Raw genomic sequence first — 10,807 nt, 5'->3', positions numbered from 1 at the left:
TCGCCGCCCTCGTGTCGTTGTTCAGCCGCTTTTGATTGGTTGCTTGGTGAAGCTTTAAATAGAGTCATCCCCTTCCGCCATTACGTTTCACCTCTCGCCTTTGGAACGTGGCATCTAGGGGGCCCGCCCGTCTTGTAAGGCGCATGCGTATTGGGGAGCCCTAGTTCGTGTTTGATTCTGACTGGGCCGCGTTTTATGAGTGAGCCGGAAAAACAAGCAATAAGTATTTCCGGGTGTGAAGAAATCGAATATATGTAGGCGTTTTCTGCCTGAAACATCGATCTGAAGGCGGGGGAGAAAAGAGGAAAGGAATTGGCTGGATGGTGGGGAATATGAACTGTGTGGGTGAATCTGTGTATTATGTCAAATTGCCTATAAAGAATGGGAGAGATTATGTATAAATATGTGGAAACTGGGCTGGTTGGAAAATTATGGTGGGGGGTCGAGGATGATTCGTATTGCAGTTGCATGGGATAAGGGAGTGTAGGCCGAAGTTAGAGTGGTCTTTTCTCTGCTTCTGAGATAAAAAGTGTTCAAAAGTCTTGCCTTGCAGGAAAATTAAAATATTATCTATGTTTTATTGTAAACCGCCTAGAGTCCCTTTTCTGGGGAGATGAGCAGTGATAAATTTGATAGATAGATAGATAGATAGATAGATAGATAGAATTAGAGTATTAACTCTTACTGGATGACTTAAAAAGAATTACTGTTCTCCAAACCATCCCCTCATACATTTATGTATTTTTAAAATACATACACAACAAAGCTCTACAGTACAAAATGATTACAAAACTAATAAAAGGAATAAGTAGAAAACAACAATATTTAACAGTTTCTGTGAAAATTGGAGAACTTCAAATCATACAATCTTTTTCTATCTTGCATAAAAATAAAAGTTATGAATATGTGAGGCTGGGATGTTGTGCTTTATTTGTGGCATATTTAAAAAAATACTAATGTCATAAGAAACTAGACAACCCGTGTCCCGTTGGGTCACTGTTTCAGAGATAATTCCTTGCCAGATTCCTCAATGCCTTCAACAGTGACAGAGCTTCTAACATACTGCCTTCACTGGAAAAGTTCTTAAAAATTCAGGGAGATATTCAGAGATGTATCTGCCTTGAAAATAGCCCCTGTCATTCATATTGAACTGTATAGCACAGTCAAACATCAGAAGTTGACCACAGGAAACATTTTATGACATTTTATGTCAAAATGTCTTCTGATAATTTTTATGTCATAAAATATTTAATAAAAGGTATCAAATTTCAATTCCATGGGAGTCATGGCTCCCAGATTTTGAATGCATTTTGTAAGTTAGTCCATTTGAGGTACCTTGATTCAAAAATTGTTGCCCTACGATGTACTGTTTTGCCCAGTTAAAGATTACAAACAGACACAAGAGTTTTAGTAGTACATTAAGATAGGCCTAAGCCTACATATAAAAGCAAAGACTGCTTTGAATGGAGTTTAGCTCCTGCCTTAGTAAAATGAAGTGACCCTGTAAATTGCAGAAATAAATAATTTGGGGGGAACAAAATAGATGTGATTTAGCATTACCCTTCTTCAAGAATGTTCTTCCCAACCTAACTAAAACCCTGGGATGTCCTGGTTCTTTTCATTCCATATACAAGTGTGCCCAATACTGTAGTATGCCTCCATAAAACTTAATAGCTAACTTCGTCACATTTTGCACATGTTGGCTAAGTTCACATATGCTAAACAAATGATTTATTAGCATCCAAATGTAAAAAAAAATAATCATGGTTTTATGAATAAGCCATAATTGTTTGTTTCATACTTAAGCCATATGAGTTGGTTCATACATATGCTAATCGAAAAAACAAAACAGTTGTATAGCTTATTCCAGTGTGAATTCAGCCACTAAGTTACTAAACAGTTGTATTTTAGCTTTTTGTCTCATGAGGATGGTTCTGTTCAGGGTAACTACAAATGCTTCATGAACATTCTGGCTTTTCAAATTCTGTTCTTCTAAATAAAGTTATATATGCCAGACACAAGCTATATAGGATAGTTCTGTACTTACGTGGTTCATGAGATGGTGAAATAACAGCTGCCTATGTGGTATTGCGATGACTGTTAATGAAACGTGGTTTTTTTAAGCAAACAGTTTACAACGGTAAACTGACAACTCTTGAGATTGCAAGAACTGCAGATGTGAAACATTTGTGTACTATTTTAGAACACAAACGCTTTTAAATTTGACCATCTAGGTTAATTTTCATTATTTGTAAGATACTATTTGGTCTGTAAAAATATTATATTTCCTTTAATTTATAAAAATACATTTCTCTTTCATGAACTAACTTTATTCAGTATTATAAACTTCTCTGTTGAATTATAAATTACCATGTTACAGTAATCTGATTTGTACTATTATTAGTATAGAAATATGTACAGTAGTAATATATGAACTATCAGAAAGCTTGACTGAATTCAGTTACTTGAATGATGCTTTTCTCTGGTTTATTTAAATCTATAATTTGAGATTGTAATCATTAGTTTGACAGTGAAAAGCCCTTTGAAGACAAAACTATGAGACACTCTTGAGCGAGCTAAAACAATTCTAGGTGCAGAATAACAATTATGAGGGAAAGCTGTGATATTAAGCATGTTAATTTACACACAGATCCACTGATTTCAGTATTGTACAGTTTAATCATAAATGAATGCACCTATAACCTTTCTTCACAAGAAAATGGATAGTCCGGTTAAGTCTGTGATTTTTCAGTCAATTAGGAGATCCTATAACAAAAAAGAGAGTCTTATTATGTTTTAGTAAAACACAGTAGACATCAGGCTAGAAACCAGGAGACTGTGAGTTCTAGTCCCGCCTTGGGCACAAAGCCAGCTGGGTGACCTTGGGCCAGTCACTTTCTCTCAGACCTAGGAAGGAGGCAATGGCAAACCACTTCTGAAACCTTGCCAAGAAAACTGCAGGGACTAGTCCAGGCAGTCGCCAAGAATTGGATGCAGTTGAATGGCAAAAAAATAAAAATAATTAAAAAGAGAGTCTTACTATGTTTTAGTAGAATACAGGTACTTTACACAATATAAATGTATTTCTTTATAACTTATTATGTCACCAAACTAAAGTATGTAAAAGGAAAAAGCAATTAGTAGCCATTAATTTGCATACAACTATCTCTTGAAGCAATGTGAATAGTCCACGTTGCTCTATTTAAAAAATCATTTGTTTCTAGTTTTAATTAATAATTGGGAAATTGCGCACTGTCATATTTTTAAGCAGGACTTCAAGGGTGACTGTCTTAAGTATTGCTTTTTTTTCTCGAAGTCATGTATAAACTCACCTCACAGTCTGGCTGCTATAAGCAAACAATATTCTGCAGGCCATGGTGGCTCTTTATAATTTCCTTCACCACCAGCCCATCAATTAATGAAATTACACTGTTAGACAAAAAAATGAAAGTGCAAGAAATTGCCTTTTCCCATAGGCGCAATAGAGCTAGTCTTTTATTAAAGCAAAAGTGATTAAAAACATTCTGAATCAGATTTGCTTAAGTCTAAAACTGAACTAGTAAGTGGGGCATGCAAAGCTTCAGAGAGTGAAAGTAAAAAATGTGATGGCCTAATGAACTCAGGAAGTGTGTTCCTTTCCATTGAAAAAGCTCTTTTTGTGTACTAAAATTTTTGTGAATTTTTTTTTTCTTCTGTGTAAAGGCCATAAAGGAAATACATGCTGTTGGACATAATTGTGTAAGTGTCTGATGCCACTCAATTCAGGGAATTGAAGTCGGTGCCAAACCAGCAAGAAGCAGCTATTTTGACTGGTGCCCCAGTAGCCTAGTATCAACAATTACGATTGCATGATAAAATAAATTAAAACTGGCCCACTTAGGATCAGAGGCTCTGCAGATGGGTTGAGGGGAAATCAGCCTTTCCTCATGTTCCTGGGGTCTGTATTTTATTCCTCAGTGCAATTTTATTCCTTGGGTCTGTATTTTATTCCTCAATATGGGGAGTGACAATTAAAAAAAAATTGCAGATAGAGCAACACAATTTTGCATTTATTTCGGCTACCCTAAATTTCAAATTAATGTTCCTGGGTTTTTCTGACATGAAGAGCCCCCAGGTTATGATAAGTAAACTTCCTAGAAACTTTGGGTAAACATTAGTTAAAGCATCTAACTTATATTTAATTCGATGTATTGTGTCAATTTAAAACCGTGCTAATGTGGCCATTGTCTTTAAATGATCATAAGTTTTCAACAAACATTTCCAAAGAAAGCTTTAAGTTTGACTGAACTTAAGGTTCAAACCATATTAACAGAATCTTACAGTAATAAATATTGGAAAGGTCATGAAACAGAAGGAACATTTTATCCCATTTGGTGCCATGTAAAAAACCCTAAAAAGTACTGGAAAAACATACATAGTGTAATGCAGAAAATCTTGGAATTTAAATTTGAAATGTAACTTATACTATTAGGTATAATCTCAGAAAAAATCAACAAGAAACATCATAATTTAATGAGATATAAGCTTACAGCAGTTAGAATAAATTATGCTCAATGCTGGAAGAAAGATACAATTCCAAAAATATCTGATTGGGAATTTAAACTTGGAGAATACACAGCAATGGCAAAACTAACAGTATATATACACAACAGAAGTTTAACTAAACTTAAACAAGAATAGTTCCCATACGTACAAGACATCATGCGGCACGGCAAATATAATCACTTAGAGCCTGGCTTCTAAGGGAGCCTAAAAGTCTACAAATACTGCAAATTAGGAGTCAGAAACCCAATAGTCCTTTTTTTTCTTTTCCCTCCCTACTTTTTGGGTATTTTAATTCTTTAATTGTTAATTAATTGTTAATTACTTCTTTAATTGTTAAATTTGCTCCTAATTTTTCCTTTCATTAATGTGTATGTGTGAGGGTGTATAAAGTAACAATACAGTGGAGACCTTAATATTAAGTAATAAGTTTAAGATTGAAACCTCTATTATACAACAAATACTCTGATGTGAGTCATAGTGGGGGGGTTTTCGATATTATACCCAACTTCAGATGAAAAAGCCAAATAATTTTATGCTTATAATATTGACATCCTAAATTGTAACTAATATTGATAGAAAATTTTGCTTTCTCTTCTCAATACTCTAAGCTATCTAAATAATAGAATGTTAATAATCTTTATTCATATTATATAAACATCACTGTATTGAAATAGTACAATGTATTAAGATTCATAACATAATCAAAAGGGGAAATTTTTTAACAGCAAAACTGAAGCGGGGGGGGAGAAACAATTGGTGAAGACAATGCCATTTTATATGCTCAAAATAGGAAAGTAGTGGGGGGGAGTTTTTTGTTTTTGCATATTGGGGAACAAAAGGATTTTACAGCCACAGAGATCCTTGGAACAAAGTTTAAGACCTCTAGTACTGATGCACAGCTCCATGTATAAGATTTTCTGCAGTCATACTGGGAGCTTATTGCAAAATTCCTTCAGCTATATCATTCCTTTGTTAGTGTCTTCCTCCCTTCCTTTCCTTATTTCAGTTCCAATTATTTATCACTATTGGGTTAAAATTATGATGAGGATTCTTTTAAGTTTTGTTTACCAGATATACTAATTTAGATTAAGGCTTTGAAAAATGACCAAGGAGACTCACATCAATGATTTTGTAGATATTTTGCCAATAATGTTAAATGGACAATTAGCTAATTTGGTTAACATATTTATATCTTTGTTGCTAAATCATCAGGAGACTTATTTTGTACTGGGCAATTGCTGATAGCATATCTGTGTTTTTTAAAGGTAGAACTGCTCTTTTAAAATATTCTATAGTAATTGTAAAAATATATTAGTTAAGATTGTTGAAATGGAATTTTATAGCTGAAGCACCACTTTGTCAGAACTGCTGCTTGATAAAAAAGATAGGTTAAGGTGGTAGAAACTACCACTGTCATTGCTGGGGAGAATTTCTGTAATAAAAATGAATGTCTTGCCTAGAATGATATTTTTGTTTCAGACAATATCTGTTTTGACAACTGATGCACCATTTAAACAGTGGCAAAAGGATATATCCAAATTTGTGTGGCATCGGTAAAAAACGTGAGTTAAATATAAGTTGTTACAAGATGCGAAGGAAAGAGGAGGATTGGGTTTACTTATTTAAAATTGTATTTTGCAGCTTGCTGTTTGGTTTGGGTGAAAGAATGGGTGCTGCTGAGAAATAGAAGGCTTTTGGAGTTAGAAGGGCATGACCTGAGATTTGGGTGGCATGGATATTTGTAGTACGATAAAGTCAAGGTTAATGTGAATTTTAAAAATAATTTTGTTAGACGTGCCATATTGAGAACATGGAATACATACAAATCTAGGTTGTGTCCGAAAAGATCATTGTGGCTCTCAGCACAACAAGCATTTTATAGATGAGAAACAATAGGCAAACACAAATGGGTAACTAATCATGAGATACTAGAACTTTGTCAAGGGGAATACAAAATAAAATCAAGAGAACAATTGGTGGCAGGGGGATATAGATGCCAATGGTTTTCTTATGAACTGTTATCAGAAGGATTTAAAGTAGATAATTTAGTTTATGGTATTGATCATTGTAAGACTGATTTTAAAATAGAATTGTGTACAAATAATGAACATGTGATTGCTAAAATGTATAAACTTTTATGGAAATTTGAAACAGGAAGAACAAGTGAAAGAATGTATGATAAAATGGGCTAAAATGTTGGTTATAATATACAGATTGAACAGTGGGAAAATATGTGGTTGAAAGGTTTTAAATTTATACTATATTATAAACTTAAAGAGCACTTTTATAAAATGATGTACTGTTGGTGTCTTCAGCAAAGGATCGTTACCTTGTCGTGGTGCTGGAGCTTGAGCACCTCAATGATGCCATGAGCTAAACCGTGAAGGGCCACCCAAGACGGGAAGGTCATGACAGAGAGGTCAGACTAAATGCGATCCCTGGGGAAGGTAATGGCAACCCACCTCAGTATTCTTGCCGTGAAAACTAAATGGATCAGTACAACCAGAGATATGTCGGTATACCATCGGAAGATGAGACCCCCAGGTCGGAAGATGGTCAAAATGCTACTGGGGAGGAACAGAGGATGAGTTCAACTAGCCCCAGACGTGATGACGCAGCTAGCTCAAAGCCGAAAGGACGGCTAGCGGCCGACGGTGCTGGTGGTGAACGGCGAATCCGATGTTCTAAGGATCAACACACCATCGGAACCTGGAATGTAAGATCTATGAGCCAGGGCAAATTGGATGTGGTTATTGGTGAGATGTCAAGATTAAAGATAGACATTCTGGGCGTCAGTGAACTGAAATGGACTGGAATGGGCCACTTCACATCAAATGACCAGCAGATCTACTACTGTGGACAAGAGGACCACAGAAGAAATGGAGTAGCCTTCATAATTAATAGTAAAGTGGCTAAAGCAGTGCTTGGATACAACCCAAAAAACGACAGAATGATCTCAATTCGAATTCAGGGCAAGCCATCTAACATCACAGTGATCCAAATATACGCCCCAACCACAAATGCTGAAGAAGCTGAAGTAGAGCAGTTCTATGAGGATCTGCAGCACCTACTGGACAACACGCCTAAAAGGGATGTTATTTTCATCACAGGAGACTGGAATGCTAAGGTGGGCAGTCAAATGACACCTCGAATTACAGGTAAGTATGGCCTAGGAGAACAAAACGAAGCAGGACACAGGCTGATAGAATTTTGCCAAGACAATTCACTCTGCATAACAAACACTCTCTTCCAACAACCTAAGAGACGGCTTTATACATGGACTTCACCAGATGGACAACACCGAAATCAGATTGATTACATCCTTTGCAGCCAAAGGTGGTGGACATCTGTACAGTCGGTAAAAACAAGGCCTGGAGCTGACTGTAGTTCAGATCACGAACTTCTTCTTGCACAATTTAGGATCAGACTAAAGAGATTAGGGAAGACCCACAGATCAGCTAGATATGAGCTCACTAATATTCCTAAGGAATATGCAGTGGAGGTGAAGAATCGATTTAAGGGACTGGACTTAGTAGATAGGGTCCCGGAAGAACTCTGGACAGAAGTTGGCAGCATTGTTCAGGAGGCGGCAACAAAATACATCCCAAAGAAAGAGAAAACCAAGAAGGCAAAATGGCTGTCTGCTGAGACACTAGAAGTAGCCCAAGAAAGAAGGAAAGCAAAAGGCAACAGTGATAGGGGGAGATATGCCCAATTAAATGCAAAATTCCAGAGGTTAGCCAGAAGAGATAAGGAATTATTTTTAAACAAGCAATGCGCGGAAGTGGAAGAAGACAATAGAATAGGAAGGACAAGAGACCTCTTCCAGAAAATTAGAAACATTGGAGGTAAATTCCAGGCAAAAATGGGTATGATCAAAAACAAAGATGGCAAGGACCTAACAGAAGAAGAAGAGATCAAGAAAAGGTGGCAAGAATATACAGAAAACCTGTATAGGAAGGATAACAATATCGGGGATAGCTTTGACAGTGTGGTCGGTGAGCTAGAGCCAGACATCCTGAAGAGTGAGGTTGAGTGGGCCTTAAGAAGCATTGCTAATAACAAGGCAACAGGAGACGACGGCATCCCAGCTGAACTGTTCAAAATCTTGCAAGATGATGCTGTCAAGGTAATGCATGCTATATGCCAGCAAATTTGGAAAACACAAGAATGGCCATCAGACTGGAAAAAATCAACTTATATCCCCATACCAAAAAAGGGAAACACTAAAGAATGTTCAAACTATCGAACAGTGGCACTCATTTCACATGCCAGTAAGGTAATGCTCAAGATCCTGCAAGGTAGACTTCAGCAGTTCATGGAGCGAGAATTGCCAGACGTACAAGCTGGGTTTAGAAAAGGCAGAGGAACTAGAGACCAAATTGCCAATATCCGCTGGATAATGGAAAAAGCCAGGGAGTTTCAGAAAAACATCTATTTCTGTTTTATTGACTATTCTAAAGCCTTTGACTGTGTGGACCATAACAAATTGTGGCAAGTTCTTAGTGGTATGGGGATACCAAGTCATCTTGTATGCCTCCTGAGGAATCTGTATAATGACCAAGTAGCAACAGTAAGAACAGACCACGGAACAACGGACTGTTTTAAGATTGGGAAAGGAGTACGGCAGGGCTGTATACTCTCACCCTACCTATTCAACTTGTATGCAGAACACATCATGCGACAAGCTGGCCTTGAGGAATCCAAGGCTGGAGTTAAAATCTCTGGAAGAAACATTAACAATCTCAGATATGCAGATGATACCACTTTGATGGCTGAAAGTGAAGAGGAACTGAGGAGCCTTATGATGAAGGTGAAAGAAGAAAGTGCAAAAGCTGGTTTGCAGCTAAACCTCAAAAAAACCAAGATTATGGCAACCAGCTTGATTGATAACTGGCAAATAGAGGGAGAAAATGTAGAAGCAGTGAAAGACTTTGTATTTCTAGGTGCAAAGATTACTGCAGATGCTGACTGCAGTCAGGAAATCAGAAGACGCTTAATCCTTGGAAGAAGAGCAATGACAAATCTCGATAAAATAGTTAAGAGCAGAGACATCACACTGACAACAAAGGCCCGCATAGTTAAAGCAATGGTGTTCCCTGTAGTAACATATGGCTGCGAGAGCTGGACCATAAGGAAGGCTGAGCGAAGGAAGATCGATGCTTTTGAACTGTGGTGTTGGAGGAAAATTCTGAGAGTGCCTTGGACTGCAAGAAGATCCAACCAGTCCATCCTCCAGGAAATAAAGCCAGACTGCTCACTTGAGGGAATGATATTAAAGGCCAAACTGAAATACTTTGGCCACATAATGAGAAGACAGGACACCCTGGAGAAGATGCTGATGCTAGGGAGAGTGGAAGGCAAAAGGAAGAGGGGCCGACCAAGGGCAAGATGGATGGATGATATTCTAGAGGTGACGGACTCGTCCCTGGGGGAGCTGGGGGTGTTGACGACCGACAGGAAGCTTTGGCGTGGGCTGGTCCATGAAGTCACGAAGAGTCGGAAGCGACTAAACGAATAAACAACAACAACTGTTGGTGTATGCCACCAGAAAAAATGTCTAGAATGTATAAAGGCATTTCAGATTTATGTTGGAAATGTGAACAACAAGAAGGGTTATTTTATCATACTTGGTAAAAAAGCTAGAAAATTTTGGATTCAAATACATACGTTGATTCAGAAGATGTTAAAGATTAATATATAATTGAGACCAGAATTCTTCCTCTTGGGACTGATGGACAATTAGAAAAAAGTCTGGAACTTCGTTTTTGTATGTGAGAACCGCAGCAAGATTATTGTATGCACAAAGATGGAAAGATTTGGCAGTACCTACAATGGAGGAATGGTTGGTGAAGATGATAGAACTTGCTGAGATGGCCAAATTGACTTCTTTGATTAGAGAAAAGACATTATCTATGTTTATTGCTTACTGGACACTCCTAATAGACTTTTTGCATAAAACAGAAAAAATGAACTTATGATTTATGGTTTTGATTATTAGATAGGATACATTATAGAAAGAAGAGAGTCATGATATAACTTTAGAGAAAGAGGCAAATTTATAATTGTACTTATAACTGCTGTGAAGAAAATCAGAAGCTACTTCTTATCTTTTTTTCTTTCTTTTCAATTTTTCTTTTACTACTTGTTCTTTCTTGCACTTTTAGCTCTCTCTTTGATTTCTTTCTTTTTTCTTCCTTACTCTATATTAGTTTATATTAGTTTTTACCTTTCTTTTCAAAACTTTCAGGAATATTTTATG

Source organism: Candoia aspera, chromosome 2, assembly GCF_035149785.1.
Source record: "Candoia aspera isolate rCanAsp1 chromosome 2, rCanAsp1.hap2, whole genome shotgun sequence".
In the NCBI taxonomy this organism is placed as follows: Eukaryota; Metazoa; Chordata; class Lepidosauria; order Squamata; family Boidae; genus Candoia; species Candoia aspera.
Note: the sequence above shows the minus strand (reverse complement) of the source record.